Source organism: Pseudophryne corroboree, chromosome 7, assembly GCF_028390025.1.
Source record: "Pseudophryne corroboree isolate aPseCor3 chromosome 7, aPseCor3.hap2, whole genome shotgun sequence".
NCBI lineage: Eukaryota > Metazoa > Chordata > Amphibia > Anura > Myobatrachidae > Pseudophryne > Pseudophryne corroboree.
Genome location: NC_086450.1, coordinates 306,279,867 through 306,297,652, shown reverse-complemented (window position 1 = coordinate 306,297,652; position 17,786 = coordinate 306,279,867). Strand labels below are relative to the sequence as shown.

Genomic DNA, 17,786 nt, shown 5'->3' with positions numbered 1-17,786 from the left:
GGTAGTGTCTTGTGCTGCATCAGTCCAGTCACAGTGATGGTGTCCTCTGCTGCCATATGTTCAGTGCTGCTGTATAAGTCCAGTCCAGTGGTGCTGTGTTGTGCTGTATTAGTTCAGTGGTGGTGTATTGTGCTGCATCAGTCCAGTCACAGTGGTGGTGTCCTCTGCTGCCATGTGTCCAGTTCTGCTGTATAAGTCCAGTCCATTGCAGTGGTGCTGTGTTGTCCTGCATCAGTCCAGTGGTGGTGTCCCTGTGCTGCTGTATATGTCCAGTGGTACTGCACTATATGTCCACTGGTATTGCAGTAGATGTCCAGTGATACTGCCCTATATGTCCAGCGGTACTGCTGTATAAATCCAGCAGGACTGCCGTATATGTCCAGTGGTACTGCCGTATAAATCCAGTGGTACTGGCGTATAAATCCAGTGATACTGGCATATAAATCCAGTGATACTGGCATATAAATCCAGTCAAGTGATATTGCCATATATGTCCAGCGGTACTGCCGTATAAATCCAGCCCAGTGATACTGCCGTATATGTCCAGCAGTACTGCCGAATAAATCCTGCGATACTGCCATATATGTCCAGTGGTAATGCCATATAATTCCAGTGATACTGCTGTATATGTCCAGTGGTACTGCTGTGTAAATCCATTGGTGCTGGCGTATAAATCCAGTCCAGTGATACTGCCGTATATGTCGAGTGGTACTGCCATATAATTCCAGTGGTACTGGCGTATAAATCCAGTCCAGTGATACTGCCGTATATGTCCAGTGGTACTGCCATATAATTCCAGTGGTACTGGCGTATAAATCCAGTCCAGTGATACTGCCGTATATGTCCAGTGGTACTGCCATATAATTCCAGTGATACTGCCGTATATGTCCAGTGGTACTGCTGTATAAATCCAGTGGTACTGCCGTATAAATCCAGTCCAGTGATACTGCTGTATATGTCCAGTGATACTGCCGTATATGAACAGTGGTACTGCCGCATAATTCCAGTGATACTGCCGTATAATTCCAGTGAAACTGCCGTATAATTCCAGTGGTACTGCCATATAATTCCAGTGATACTGCCGTATAACTCCATTGATACTGCCGTATAAATCCAGTGGGCTGTCACTATACGACTGTGACAGCCCACTGGGTAGATGTATTACCTCCCGCAGCAACAACAGCAGCGGCACCAGTAGCAGCATCTCGCAAACGCCAACTCGTTCCTAGGCAGGCTACGCTATGTATCACCGCTTTCCGTAAGAGGCACACCGCTGACAGCCTCTTACAGAAACTGAGGGACATCATCGCACAACAATTAATTTGGCGATGCAGAATTTTTTTTTAAATGACAGGGGCGTGCAGGAGATGCTGTCGGTGGCCCGAAAAATTGCGGGCCACTTTCAATATTCAGCCACCGCGTGCCGAAGACTGGAGCGCCAGCAAGCACTCCTGAACCTGCCCTATCATCACCTGAAGCAAGAGGTGGTAACGAGGTGGAATTCAACATTCTATATGCTTCAGAGGATGGAGGAGCAGCAAAAGGCCATTCAAGCCTATACATCCACCTACGATATAGGAAAAGGAGGGGGAATGCACCTGACTCAAGCGCAGTGGAGAATGATTTCCGTCTTGTGCAAGGTTCTCCAACCCTCCGAACTTACCACTCGCGAAGTCAGTTCAGACACTGCCAGCTTGAGTCAGGTCATTCCCCTCATCAGGCTTTTGCAGAAGCAGCTGGAGAAATTAAAGGAGGAGCTAAGACGGAGCGATTAGCTAAGTATGTGGTACTTGTGGATGGAGCCCTTCATTCGCTCTGCCAGGATTCAAGGGTGATCAATCTGTTAAAATCAGAGCACTACATTTTGGCCACCGTGCTCGATCGTAGGTGTAAAGCCTACGTTGTATCTCTCTTTACGACAGACACAAGTCTGCAGAGGTTCAAAGAACTGCTGGTAAGAAAATTGTCAACTCAAGCAGAACGTGACCCATCAACAGCTCCTCCTTCATTTTCTCCCACAACTCGGGCTACAAGGAAAAAGATAAGATTTCCTATCCCACCCAGAGGCGGTGATACACGGTAGTCAGGAGTGAGTGCTGACATCTGGTCCGGACTGAAAGACCTGCCAACGATTACTGACATGTCTGCTGTCAATTCATATGATTCTGTCACCATTGAAAGAATGGTGTATGATTATATGAGTGACAATATCCAAGTAAGCATGTCAGACAATCCGTACGTATACTGGCAGGAAAAAGAGGCAATTTGGATGCCCTTGCACAAATTGGCTTTTATTTACCCAAGTTGCCCCCTCCAGTGTGTACTTCAAAAGAGTGTTTAGTGCAGCCGGTAACCTTGTCAGAGATCGGCGTAGGAGGTTACTTCCACAAAATGTGGAGAAGATTATGTTCGTCAAAATAAATTATAAATTCCTCCAGGAAGACCTTTACCAGCAATTGCCTCCAGAAAGTACACAGGGACCTGTGATGGTGGATTCCAGTGGGGACGAATTAAAATTCTGTGAGGAGGAGGATGTACACACTGAAAGCGGTGAGGAATCGGAAGATGAGGTCGACATCTTGACTCTGTAGAGCCAGTTTGAGCAAGGAGAGATTGATTGCTTCTTTTCTGGTGTGGGCCCAAACAAACCAGTCATTTCAGCCACAGTCATGTGGCAGACCCTGTCGCTGAAATGACTGGTTTGTTAAAGTGTGCATGCTGTACAACTCCAGGGGTACTGCCATATAAGTCATGGGGTACTGCCGTATAAATCCAGTCCAGTGGTGCTGTCTTGTGCTGCATCAGTCCAGTGGTGGTGTCTTGTGCTGCCATAAGTCCAGTGGTGGTGTCCTGTGCTGTATATTATTTACTCCAATTAAAAGGCATATATACATTACTTATATTATTATCCAAATAATTATTACAGGGTTTGCCCTGTGTGGTGTAGGGGTACGCTCGCCTGTGCTGCATATTATTATAATAGCTCCAAATAAAAGGGTTTTTATTATCCAAATTAAGTTTACAGGCATTGCTGTGTGTGTGTGGTTTAGGGGTACGCTCTCCTATGCCACCAATATTGTGCGTGTATTACATCTGGGCAAATTCCAGCACGTCCCATGTTGTTTGTGCCACACATTTGTGTCGCTTAGCTTAGTCATCCAGCAACCTAATTGCACCTCTTATTTTTCTTTGCATGATGTGCTGCTTGGGGACTAGTATTTTTAAGTGCCATCCTGTCTGCCATTGCAGTGCCACTCCTAGATGCACCAGGTGTTTGTGCCACACACTTGTGTCACTTAGCTTAGCCACCCAGCTACCTAATTGCACCTCTTTTTCTTCTTTGCATCATGTGCTGTTTGGGGCCTATTTTTTAAATCTGCCATCCTGTCTGCCACTCCTAGATGGGCCAGGTGTTTGTGCTGCCCACTAGTTTCACTTAGCTTAGTCATACAGCCACCTCGGTGCAACCTTTTGGCCTAAAAACAATATTATGAGGTGTTCAGAATAGACTGGAAATAAGTGAAAATTAATGTTATTGAGGTTAATAATATCGTAGGATCAAAATTACCCCCAAATTCTGTGCTTATAGCTGTTTTTATGGGGGGGTTTTCAAAAATTATCCAAAACCAAAACATGAAATATCCAAGGCATAATGTCTAATGAATGTGTTGATGGAAGACCATGTGGCTGCCTTATATATCTATTCTGCTGAAGCACCATGTTGTGCTGCCCATGAAGGACCTACCTTACGTGTAGAGTGAGCAGAGACATTAGCCGGAACAGGGAGATGAGCTTGAGAATATGCTTCTGAAATCGTCATTCGAAGCCATCTTCCTAGCGTCTGTTTAGTAGCAGGCCATCCTCTCTTGTGAAATCTGTAGAGAATGAAGAGAGAATCTGTCTTTCTGATGGCACTGGTACGATCCACGTAGATCCTTAATGCCCGGACTACGTCCAGAGACGCTTATCCCACAGAAAGTCCCGATACCTGAAAAGCTGGGACTACAATTTCTGCATTAAGGTGGAATTTAGATACCACCTTAGGAAGATACCAAGACCTAGTTCTGAGAACTACTTTATCTGGATAAAAAATCAGAAAAGGAGATTTAAATGACAGCGCTCCTAAATCTGACACTCTTCTAGCTGATGCCATAGTCAGTAGAAAGAGAACTTTAGCTGTCAACCACTTAAGATCCACTTTATTAGGTGGTTCAAAAGGAGCAACTTGAAGGGCTTTGAGAACTCGACTTAAGTCCCAAGGCACTGTAGGAGGAACAAAAGGCGGTTGAATGCGCAGCATTCCCTGGAAAAAAGTACGCACATCCTGTAAATTGGCAATTTTCTTTAGGAACTATACAGTTAATGCTAATACTTGCACTCTCAAGGAAGCCACCTTCAAACCCTTATCCATTCCTGCTTGAAGGAAATCTAAGACCCTGGAAACTTGGAAAGATTTTGGGTCTATATTTCTTTCACTTCACCAATGAATATAGGCCTGCCATATTCGGTGATAAATGCAAGCTGAGGAGGGTTTCCTTGCTCTGAGCATAGTTTGAATTACCTGTTGTGGGAATCCTCTTGACTTCAGGATAGGAGGTTTCAAGAGCCACGCCGTCAATGACAGTCGATCCAGATGCCTGTGATAACAAGGACCCTGCATCAGTAGATCCAGAGCCGGCCATAGGCATAGGCAAACTAGGCAATTGCCTAGGGCATTTGATATGCCTAGGGGCATCAGCAGCTTCTGCTGATTAAAATGATATGCGGCATGCCTATATTCTGTATGTAGCATTTCATATGCAGATACAGCCACAGTCTCACACAGTATATAGGCATGCTGCATATCATTTTAATCAGCAGAAGCTGCTTGTGCATCCTAGCCACATAGCAATGCAAATAAGATGCATTTTCATAAAAAAAGGTGCCCGAGGTTAGCATTGAGGCAAGATTTATGAGGACACATCTGTATCCAAGCAGAGGCAGAGGTCACAGTGTTAGTGGCAGTGTGAGTGCTGTGTGCATGTGAGTGGGTTGGTTGTGCAGTAGTGTTCAGAATATGTGTAAGGAGCATTATGTGTGTCATGTAAAAATGCATTAATAATGTGCAACATATGTGTAGGGGGCACTATGTGTGTCATTATGTGTATAAGGGTATTAATAATGTGTGGCATATGTGTAACAGGGTACTACTGTATGTGTGTTATTATGTGTATGGGGCACTAATAATGTGCAGCAAATGTGTAGGGGACACTGTGTGTCATTATGTGTATAAGGGCATTAATAATGTACGCATATGTGTAAGGGACATTACTGTGTGGCATTATGTGTATAAGGTGCTCTACTATGTGGCATTGCGTATAGAAAGGGCACTACTGTGTCATCTAGTGTGAATAAAGAGCAATATGGTGTGGTGTATTGTGAATAAGGAGCATTTCAGTGTGATGTAATGTGAATAAGGGGCTCTCCTGTGAGGAGTAACGTTTAAGGTAAAGTGATACTACTGTGGGATGTAATATGAATTATGGACACTATCACATGATCAAATGTGAATAAAGTTGCAGTATTGTGTGGCATAATTGGAATTGGGGTTACTATTGTGTGGCCATGCCTCTTGCCAGCAAAAACACACCCCTGTTTGGGCTGTGTGCCAACTGTGCGAACTGTTCCTGTTTAAAATATAGGGGGTACAAACACCAAAATAAGGACTGCAATGGGTGAGGGGTGATGGTGCTGGGAAAGAGGTGCAAGGTCCGAGGCGGAACCAGCGGTGGTGCTAGGGGCAATAGCCAAAATCTTGCCTAGGGCATCACATTGGTTAGGGCCGGCTCTGAGTAGATCTGGACGTTGAGGGAGCAGAATTGGAGCATCCATCGACATCCTCTACAGATCTATGTACCAATGCCTTCTGGGCCAAGCCGGAGCTATTAGAATCACGGCACCCTTTGCTTGTTTTATTTTCCTCACCACCCTGGGTAGCAGGATGATCGGAGGAAACAGATATGCCAGATGAAAGTCCCATTTCACTGACAAGGCGTCCACAAAGATCGCTCCGGGATCCTTTGTTCTTGACCCGTATACTGGCACTTTGTTGTTCAGAAGGGACGCCATGAGATCTATCTCTGGCAAACCCCACTTGTCTACCAGAGTCTGAAATACTTCCGGGTGTAGAGGCCATTCGCTTGCTTGAATGGTGTGTCGACTGAGAAAGTCCGCTTCCCAGTTTAGGACTCCTGGAACGAATACTGCGGACAAGACTGGAAGTTGGAGTTCTGCCCACTTTAGTATGTGACTTACCTCCTTCATTGCTTTTTGGCTGTGAGTTCCTCCCAGATGGTTGAGGTACGCTACTGCCGTTGCATTGTCCGAGCGGATCTGGACTGGTTTTCCTTGCAGAGTGTCCTTTGCCTGAATCAGTGCCATGTTTATGGCCCGAAGTTCCAACAGGTTTATTCGCAGGCAACTTTCTTCTTTGGTCCATTGTCCCTGGAACCATAATTTTCCGGACACTGCTCCCCAGCCCTGAAGACTGGCATCTGTTGTCAGGATCTCCCAATCTAATATCCAAAAGGGTCACCCTTTGTCTAGATGGGATGTCTGCAGCCACCAGACTAATGACTTTCTTACCTTTTCTGAAAGTACTATGGTCTGTTTCTTTATTGTCTGATGGACTCCATTCCATCTGGCCAGAATCAGACGCTGCTGAGGTCTTGAGTGGAATTGTGCATACTCCACCATGTCGAGTGTTGACACCATCAAACCCATCATTCGCATTGCTGATGAATTGATATTGTTTGACTGTGTAACAACTCCTGAATCCTTAACTGCACCTTGGATATCTTGTTCCGAGGTAAAAATATTTTCTGCCGACTTGAATCCAATACAGCCCCCAAGTGAATCATCCGTTGTGACGGAATCAGAGATGACTTTGCCCAATTTATGAGCCATCCGTGCTCCTGTAGACAAGTTATTGTTTGTTAGAGATGGCCCAAGAGCAATTCCTGGGATTGTCCCAAGATTAAAAGGTCGTCGAGGTATGGAAAAATTCTTATCCTCTGCTTGCGGAGATAAGCTGCCATAACCACCATAACCTTGGTAAATACTCTGGGGGCCATGTCTAACCCAAAGGGTAAAGCCTGGAACTGAAAATGGTGATGGAGGATGGCAAACCTGAGCTAACACTGATGAGACAGTGCTATAGGAACATGTAGGTAAGCATCCTGTATATCCAGGGATACCATATAATCCCCTGGTTCCATGGCCAAAACTATGGAGCATAAGGTCTCCATGTGGAACCTTGGTTTCCAAATGTATTTGTTTAGCATTTTGAGATTGAGAATGGGCCGAAACGACCCATTTGGCTTCTGAACCAAAAACAGGTTGGAGTAAAAACACTGTCCCCGTACTGGAATAATTACTCCCGACTGAAGCAATTTCTGAACTGCTTCTTGCAGGGCTCTGTCCTTCGCCTCGACCCGAGATGGGCTGGTGCAGAAGAATCTTTGAGGAGGCTGCTTCTTGAAAGGGAAACCATAACCCAGAGATACCGCTTCTTGCACCCAGGCTTGTAGACTGCTGCCATATCTGTGTAAAATGAAGAAGTCGGCCCCCTACCCTGGGGTCCCCCAGGCGGAGGCCTGCACCATCAGGCTGATGGCTTATCTTCTGGTTTGGAAGCTGGCCCACTGGCGACCCAGTGCTTCTTTGCCTTACCAAACTTATTGTATTGGGGCTGCTTACGATCACTTTTTCCTTTTGCTTTCCTTGTGACCGAAATGGCCAAAAAACCGGACCCTTAGGCCTTAGGAAACCTGACTTCTTGGATTCTGCTTCTGATTCCAGAATATCTGTCAATTCCTTACCAAACAGAATATTTCCAGCAAAAGGCAAAGATTCTAGAACCTTTTTTCGATTCTGAATCAGCTTTCCATGTACGTAACCAAACTGCTCTGCGAGCAGCTACTGTTAAGGCTGATGCTTTAGAAGCAATAGTACCCATACCTATTGCCGCTTCTTCCAAGAATATTGCAGCCTGTTTCATGTGAGCTATATGGGATTCTTGCTCCCTAGAAGGTGATGAAAGCCCGTCTTCCAGTACCTCAGCCCATTCAGCTACTGCTTTTGCCATCCAAGTTGAAGCCATAGCTGGCCTTATAACTGCCCCCGACATAGAAAATATGGTTTTCAAAGACCCATCCACTCTCCTGTCTGTGACATCATCTAATGACGTTGACGGCAAAGGCAATAAAGATTTTCGCACTAATTGAATGACATGTGTATCTACTTTAGGAGGCACTTCCCTTTTTAAACAGTCCCCAGTTGGAAAAGGATAATTGGAATCCCATTTTCTGGGAATTCTGTATTTTTTATTGGGTGTAGCCCAAGCTTCTTCCATGATTTCCGTCAGCTGATCTGATCCTGGAAACACACTCCTGTTTTGGGACATTTAAACACAGGTGCCTTAGTTTTTAACACCGGCTCTGCTGAATTCTCTAAGGACAGAATAGCCTTCATTGCTCTAATTAATTCAGCTACACCCACTGAGCTGATACCTTCTACCTGTTCTTCGTATGCGGAAGCAGAGGATATAGAGCTATCATCATCTGAAGTATCATCCTGTGTAGCCTGTGAATTTGATGATTTATTTACACTCGGTTTATCAGCTTTTTTCATTGGAGAAGCTGTTAGGGATATACCGTAGGAATGGAGTTTCATGTATGGGTTAATAGTGTACACTACTGTAGGAATTACCCGTTCAGCTATACTGGACAAGGTCTGTGCAAACATTGCCCAAGGTGGATCTACCTGATGTTGAACAGGGATCTGCCTTGTAATCTGCTGAAAAGCATAACAAATTGCACATAAACCATCCTGTACCAGATCCTGAGAGGATAATACCATTTTACAGGACAAACATGATGATATGAGTGTTGGTGCTACTGTCAGTGTAACCTCGTCACTTTTGCCGCTCTTAGACATGATAAATAATCAGCACTTCCACAGTGTACTACACAATTTGTGACTTTAATCACTTTACTTTTTCAAAGTGATATCAATCTGACCATACCCATGCACCAGCATTGAGGCTCAGAAGAAACCAATGACAAACATATATAAAGTCAGCAATCACACTAGCAGTCAGTCACATGTTATATATTAGTCATATGAGCATATTATCAACTACAAACACATTTCAAAGTATGTAGGAGTACATATTACTGAATTCTGTTCTATACAGATCTTAACGTATTCAGATGCAAAGAAAACCACAGTAATGTACACAGACTCATATGCAATGGGCACTAAACTTAACTATTCATACTAACAAAAGTAGATAGAAATTTAGTGCTGTATAACCCGTACTCAGAGTGGGATACAGGGAGACTCACCTCACTTCCAAGATCGATCAATACGTTATCGAACGCTGAGTGGATGCAGACGCTACTAGTGTACACTGTCGCTCCAGGAACAATTAGTGAACACAGATGCACTGTGCACCCAGAAACTCCGGTTACACAGACGCCTGTACTGCGACCGGGTCTCCTCGCGGTTGCTTTTTAGTGAACACAGACGCAGCGGCCTATGCTGCGACCGAGACCCCTCGTGATAGCGTCTGAGACGGAAGTGAGGCAACAGTTCATGATGGGAGACCGGCGGAAACTGGTCATGAAATGGGGGGAGGGGCGACCGGGAGAGCGTCTGACTCCCCACCGCTGACATCAACCCTAGGGATCGCAGCCTCATACTATTCCTGGTGCCTTATGATCCCTAAGGCCTAGCGCTGGAGCACCCATGCTGGTGGCGCGCCAGCTAGTGTTTGGTAGTCTCCTCCCAAAACAGTGCGGCTGTGTCCGTATTCCCCTTCTAAGTGGAACCGATGCCTTACCTTCTCCCCGTGCTCCGGCCACAGCCTGGTAACGTCTGCTGGACATGCTAGTATATCCGACACAGACGCCCGCCGAGACAGCACTGTACCGTGGGTAAGCGTTGTTGCGACCCAGCGGAGAGTTGTTGGAGCGACTCTTTCCAATATGCGTATAAGAAAGATCACTCAAAAACATAGTAAGACTATAAAAATAAAATAAGAAAGCTTATGGTTGCCAAAATCAGCAGCCCTGTGACCATGGTCCAGCTCCTGTCGCACCAAACAAAAAACTGGTTTGCCTGAGCCAGTGGGTGGGGATATATGGACGGGCCCATTGCATTTTGGGAGGACTGAAAGCTTGTGTTCGTTTGGTGCCAATCCGCTATCGCTCCATCATATCCCATTGTTATCCTGTGGATAACTTGTGGACCTAGCCGGAGAAAGGGTGGTTTTGGCAAAACCAATCCAGATCCAAATCACGAGCATGGAACTAGAAACAAAACACGAAAAGTGCCAGCCGCACATCTCTAATTTAAATGTATTAATATAAATCACTGGGGCATAAGAGTCTGTCCCGGGTATCAGAAAACAGTAAAGATGATCGCAGACTCCATCACTTTATTTTCACCTATGACCAACTTGTAGCTACTGCGCATTTGTGGCTTCCCAGCTGTGCACACAATGGGGGTGATTCAGACCTGAGCGCTGCTGTCCGTTTCCGCACAGCGGGTGATCATGTACTAACTGCACATGCGTACGCACTGCAATCCGCACACGCGTCGGACAGCAACAAAGGACATCGCAGTCAGAAATGAGAAAAATCTGATCGCACGGGTATTTGCAAGCTGATTGACAGGAGGAAGCCATTTGTCGGTGGTAACTAAGTTTATTGGGAGTGTCCGGAAAAACGCAGGCGTGCCCAAGAGTTTTCAGGGAGAGTGTCTGATGTCCGCTCCGGCCTCGGTCAGCCTGTTCTCATCGCACTGAAGGAGTAAGTCCTGGACTGTGCACACACTGCACAAAGTGGATTTTAGCAGCTCGGCGTACACATAGGATCGCACACTTGCACAGAGAAATCGCACTCCTCCTGGAGGCGGCGACTATCTGAACGCAGGGCAGCAAAGTTAGCAGCCCAGCGATCAGGTCTGAATCACCCTGCTTGTGGAAAAAGCTGCGATGTGCAGTGGGACCTCCTGCAGGCCACCGCAGAGAGTTCACAAGATCCCTCTCTGGCAGAGCAGCTCAACTACAGACACAGGGCTAATGCCATTTTCAGATTGTGTTAGCCAACTCTGGAAAGATCTGAAAAAGTATGTGGACGGCTGCTGTGGGAGCTGGCGAACAGAAAGCATGAGATATGTCCCAATTTCTGCATTGCTACATTTAAGGTATACTTAATTCTGCTCTTAAACATCTGGAAACAGGAGTTTCTGCATATTTTAAAAGTAGGATTGATTAATAAAACAGGATTTTGATACCTACCGGAAAATCCTTTTCTCCTAGTCCGTAGAGGATGCTGGGGTCCACTTCATGACCATGGGGTATAGACGGTTCCGCAGGAGCCATGGGCACTCTTAAGACTTTTCAATGGGTGTGAACTGGCTCCTCCCTCTATGCCCCTCCTCCAGACCTCAGTTATAGAAACTGTGCCCAGGGTGACGGACATTTCGAGGAAAGGATTTACTTTAAACTAGTGGTGAGATACATACCAGCTCACACCTCAACCATGCCGCACAACATGGCATTCAACAGAACACACGCCAACAGGCATGAACCAATTACAGCAACATGCTGAAATATAACACAACTTGTGTAACTCTAATAACAAAGCTGCAGGTAAAGTACGCACTGGGACTGGCGCCCAGCATCCTCTACGGACTAGGAGAAAAGGATTTACCGGTAGGTATCAAAATCCTGTTTTGTCATACGTCCTAGAGGATGCTGGGGTCCACTTCATGACCATGGGGTTTATACCAAAGCTCCAGTACGGGCGGGAGAGTGCAGATGACCCTGCAGCACCGATTGACCGAACTTGAGGTCTTCATCGGCCAAGGTGTCAAACTTGTAGTATTTAGCAAATGTGTTTGACCCCGAGCAAGTAGCTGCTCTGCAAAGTTGCAATGCCGAGAACCCCCAGGCAGCCGCCCAGGATGAGCCCACCTTCCTAGTGGAATGGGCCTCGCGAAGAGGAAGAGGCCGAGGATCTTCATGAAAGATCAGGTAAGGGCTCTTGTGAGACAAGGCCCCCAATTCAAACACCCGCCGCGCGGATGCCAATGCCAAAAGCATCACAACTTTCCAAGTGAGAAACTTCAACTCTATCTCTTGTAGAGGCTCAAACCAATCTGATTGAAGGAACTGCAACACCACGTTAAAGGTCCCATGGTGCCACTGGAGGCACAAATGGAGGCTGAATGTGCAGAACCCCTTTCACGGAGGTCTGAACTTCTGGAAGAGAGGCCAATTGTTTTTGGAAGAACACTGACAAGGCCGAAATCTGGACCTTGATTGATCCCAATCGTAGGCCCGCCTCCACACCAGCCTGCAGAAAATGGAGAAAACGTCCCAACTCAAACTCTTCCGTAGGAGCCTTCTTGGATTCACACCAAGACACATATTTTCTCCAAATACGGTGGTAATGTTTCGACGTTACTCCTTTCCTGGTCTGAATAATGGTGGGGATGACTTCCTTGGGAACACCCTTTCGGGCTAGGATTCGGCGCTCAGCAGCCATGCCGTCAAACATAGCCGCGGTAAGTCTTGATACACACACGGCCCCTGCTGCAGCAGGTCCTCGCGAAGAGGAAGAGGCCGAGGATCTTCTATGAGCAACTCCTGGAGATCTGGGTACCAAGCCCTCCTTGGCCAGTCTGGGGCAATGAAGATTGCTCGAACTCTTGTTCTTCTTATGATCCTGAGCACTTTTGGGATCAGCGGAAGTGGAGGGAAGACATACACCGACCGGAACACCCACTGGGCCACCAGCGCATCCAATGCTATTGCTTGAGGGTCTCTCGACCTGGAACAATATTTCTGAAGCTACTTGTTGAGACGAGATGCCATCATGTCTACTTGAGGAACTCCCCAAAGACTGTCACCTCTGTGAAGACTTCTTGGTGTAGGCAGTCTGCTTCCCAGTTGTCTACGCCCGGAATGAAAATTGCCGACAGAGCCTTTACATGTCTTTCTGCCCAGAGGAGGATCTTCGTCACCTCTGCCATTGCCGCTCTGCTTTTCGTTCAGCCCTGCCTGTTTATGTACGCGACTGCTGTTACATTGTCCGACTGGATCTGCACGGGATGATCTTAAAGAAGATGTACCGCTTGTTGAAGGCCGTTGTAAATGGCTCGCAATTCCAGAACGTTTATGTGAAGGCAGGCTTCCTGACTTGACCATTTTCCCTGGAAGCTTTCTCCCTGAGTGACAGCTCCCCAGCCTAGGAGACTTGCATCTGTGGTTACCAGGAGCCAGTCCTGAATCCCGAACCTGCGTCCCTCTAGTAGGTGAGAACTGTGTAGCCACCACAGGAGCGAAATCCTGGCTTTTGACAACAGGATTATCTTCCGGTGCCTGTGTAGGTGGGATCCCGACCACTTGTCCAACAGGTCCCACTGGAATACCCTGGCATGGAACCTGCCAAACTGTATGGCCTCGTAGGCCGCCACCATCTTCCCCAACAAACGAATGCACTGATGGATCGACACACTCAATGGTTTCAATATCTGTTTTACCATTTTCTGGATTTCCAGAGTCTTTACCACCGGAAGAAATACTCTCTGAACTTCTGTGTTTAGAATCATCCCGAGAAAAGACAATCTTGTCGTCGGATCCAACTGTGACTTTGGATAATTTATGATCCAACCGTGTTGTTGGAGTATTGATAGGGAGAGTGTGATGTTTTGTAACAACTGCTCCCTGGATCTCGCCTTTATCAGGAGATCGTCTAGATAAGGAATTATATTGACTCCTTTCTGACGCAGGAGAACCATCATCTCCGCCATCACCTTGGTGAATACCCTCGGCGCCGTGGAGAGACCGAAAGGTAACGTCTGGAATTGGTAATGGCAATCCTGAACCGCGAATCTGAGATAAGCCTGGTGAGGAGGATAAATGGGAGCATGCAGGTAAGCATCTTTTATGTCTACCGACACCATGTAGTCCCCCTCCTCCAGACCAGAAATCACTGCCCTCAGTGATTCCATTTTGAACTTGAATCGTTTCAAGTAGAGATTCAGATTTTTCAGGTTTAGGATCGGTCTGAGCGAGCCGTCCGGCTTCGGAACTACAAAAAAGGCTTGACTAAAACCTTGTTGTGACAAAGGTATCAGGACTATGACCTGATCCTGATATAATTTTTGGATTGCCGCTGTTACGGTTTCCCTTTCTGGAAGAGAAGCTGGCAAGGTCGATTTGAAAAATCGGCATGGGGGAACGTCTTGAAATTCCAGCTTTTATCCCTGGGACATTATTTGCAACACCCAGGGATCCAGGTCAGACAGAATCCAACCTTGGCTGAACAGTTTGAGACGTGCCCCCACCCGAGCGGCCTCCCGCAAAGGAGCCCAAGCGTCATGCTGAAGATTTGGCAGAAGTAGGGGTAGACTTCTGCTCCTGGGAACCTGAAGCTGCTGTGGACTTCTTTCCCTTTCCCCTTCCCCTACCCGCAAAGAAGGGGGAACCTCTCGCTTTTTTGTATTTATTGGGCCGAAGGGACTGCATTTGCGGGTGATATGTCTTTTTTGCCGGTGCAGGCGCAGAGGGCAAAAATGTTGACTTACCTGCGGTAGCCGCTGAGACTAACGCATCCAGTCCATCGCCAAATAAGGCCTCACCTTTATATGGGAGAGCCTCCATATTTCTTTTGGAATCTGCATCCGCGTTCCACTGGCGAATCCACAACGGCCGCCGAGCCGATACTGCCATGGTAGCGGCTTGTGAACTCAAGAGTCCAATATCTTTCATCGCTTCTAGCATGTATGCGGCAGCGTCTTTGATATTCCCTAACTTAAGGAGTATCACATCATTATCAATTGTGTCAATTTCTGATGACACGCTTTCTGACCATTTTTCAATAGCGCGACTCACCCACGCGCAAGCAATTGTGAGCCTGAGCAGCGTACCATTGGCAACATAAATGGATTTCAATGTAGTTTCCATCTTTCGGTCTGCCGGCTCTTTTAGTGAAGCCGTGCCAGGTGCAGGGAGAATTACCTTCTTTGTCAACCTGGACAGTGCACTATCTAACACAGGGGGTGACTCCCATTTTTTCCTGTCCTCTGCCGGGAAAGGATAAACTATCTGAATTCTCTTGGGAATACGAAATTTATTCTTGGGATTCACCCACATCCCTTCAAAGAGTGTATTAAGCTCGTGGGAAGGAGGGAAAGTGACCTTAGATTTCTTTTCTTTATAGAAATAAGCCTTCTCCTGAGGTACAGGAGTGGCTTCCGTGACTTCCAGAACTTCTCTTATAGCCACAATCACATATTGTATATTTTTTGCCAATTTATGATCTATTTCCCTGGAGTCACTTTCGTCGACACAAGAATCAGTGTCCGTGTCAGTATCAGTATTCACAATATTTGCAAATGGTCTCTTATGTGACCCAGAGGGGTCGCCTGCGGATGGAAGAACAGAGCCCTGAAAAATCACATCCTCCACAGATTTTCTCCAGCACTCAGCATGAGATTCAGAGTTATCTAATCTCCTATTGATATGATGCATACGATCACGTATTTCTTTCACCCATGCAGGCTTGATACTTGTAGTCAGAAGTGAAGGAGGACCAGCGATTTCTCTGCAGCCTGAGGAGAGAGAACATGGCACTGAGCAGTGTGCTGGCTGCCTGAGGAAGAAGCTCCGCCCTTTTTACCTCAAACTTTTCATAATATTTATACTGGCGGGGGTAGGGCTGTGCCTGGGCATCTTATGCCCCCTTTTTGCCAGTTTATAGAGGTGTTTTTGCTGCCCAGGGCGCCCCCCCTCCCCCCACGCCCTGCACCCTGCAGTGCCTGTATGTGTGGGCAGCAATGGCGCGCTGCGCTCCCGCCAGCCACGCTGTACCTAAGCCGTCACTTTTCTTGATAGAAGATCTGTCTTCTTCTACTCACCTGTCTTCTGACTTCTGGCTCTGTGAGGGGGGTGATGGCGTGCTGTGGGAGTGAGCATCTAGGCACGGCTAGCGTTCAGTTCCCTTCAGGAGCTAATGGTGTCCTGTCAGCCAGAAGCAGAGCCATGAAACTCTTCAGGAAGTTGGTTCCTACTTCTGCCCACTCAGTCCCACGAAGCAGGGAGTCTGTTGCCAGCAGTTCTCCCTGAAAATAACAAACCTAACATAAGTATTTTCAGAGAAACTCAGTAGAGCTCCTCAGAGTGCATCCAGTCTGCCTGGGCACATTTCTAAAACTGAGGTCTGGAGGAGAGGCATAGAGGGAGGAGCCAGTTCACACCCATTGAAAAGCCTTAAGAGTGCCCATGGCTCCTGCGGAACCATCTATACCCCATGGTCATGAAGTGGACCCCAGCATCCTCTAGGACATATGAGAAATAATGGGCGCCCACACTGCACCCATTTCTCCTATACTTACCTTTTCTGGAGTCCATCGTTGACTACTAGAGACTGTTGCACAGTGCCAGAGCCTACAGCGCATGCGCAGGACTCCGAAAAAAATGGCACAGTGGGCATTTTTTGGAGTCCTGCGCATGCGCTGTAGACTCTGGCACTATGCCAGAGTCTACAGCGCTCAGAGCGCTAGCAGCGGCGCAACGGCTATGGGAGAGGAGGGGGCCCACACACGGAGTCTGCACACGGGTCCCCTCCTCTCTAGAGACGCCCCTGCGCCAACTAATACAAACACAAAATAAGATCCGTTGTAACCTTCCACCGAACAACTATACAGCAATGGGAACTATATACACCACAAAAACAGCTAAATCCAACTTAAGTGCTGGACGCGACGCAAAAAGTGCTGTTTGGCCATCCATTTTGCATATTTCTGCTCGCCATCTCAGGGGACTGCAAGCAGAAATGTCACAACGCCAGTCGGCAGAAACAACTGAATAGCTGTCGGCGGGTGTGGGGGAAGGAGGTAATCCCCCAGAGAGTTTAATATTGCCAAGCCATAAAAGGCGAGTAAGAACAACAAACTGTTAACAGCATATCATATACTTGGTAGTTACCATCTAATAAGTGTATATAGAAATCTAGTTATCAACAGAGGCAGAGGCCAGAAGTGACTGCGGGTTTATTCGGTCACTTTCTTTCTGCAACCTTCGTTTATAACATATTATAAAACTATAAATGTTGCAGAGTTACTTATCTATCATATAAAAATGATTGTTCAACATGAGATGAAAGTACAGATACAAAAGACAGTTTTATGCATGAGTTAAATTGAAAACAAAGTTCAATCACTCACAAGTACAGTACAGTAAGTTCATCAAGTAAGCACAAACTGTAGCAGGTGCAATTTGGCGGTTAGGCTTTGGGTATGAAATGCCGGCTGTCGGGGTGCCAGCGTAAGGAGACGACAGCTGCATCCTGCCAGTCGAAATCCCGACAAGGGGTGGTAAATAGTGTATCCCTCCCCCTAACCCTCCCTTTTAGGTGCCTAAGGCTAGGCTGCGGGATGGGAGGCACGGGTACAACTGCGGGGAGTGAGAGTTAGGGTAAGGCTGCGAGCAGGGAGGCTTAGCGTTAGGCTGCAGAAGGGCAGGGTTAGGGTTATTTTGCAGGAGCGGAGGGTTAGGGTAAGGCTGCGGGAAGGGAAGATTAAGGGGAGGGTAAGGATTAGGCTTACGTTTCTTGCGAAGCACTGTCAGGATTCTCACTGCCGTAATGCCGGTTTAGGTATTCTGAGCGCTGGGATCCTGTATTACACCCTTTCTACAAGATCTGCTTATCAAATACACACAGTAACATAGT

At 46.9% G+C, this 17,786-nt stretch overlaps 1 protein-coding gene across 6 annotated transcripts in view; it reads right to left on the bottom strand.

Moving 5' to 3' along the window:
• The window catches only part of ABAT (4-aminobutyrate aminotransferase), a 444,030-nt gene that overhangs the window by 285,557 nt on the left and 140,687 nt on the right, over positions 1-17,786 (bottom strand). For 2 of the 6 annotated variants that reach the window (XM_063934264.1, XM_063934267.1), the window contains exon 2: positions 3,746-3,875. The exons of 3 other annotated variants lie outside the window; for them this stretch is intronic. The gene's annotated coding sequence lies outside the window, so the exon portion shown is untranslated. Of the gene's footprint in view, positions 1-3,745; positions 3,876-4,561; positions 4,638-17,786 lie in introns of those variants that run through there. One more of the 6 variants, XM_063934265.1, reaches the window with a different exon arrangement.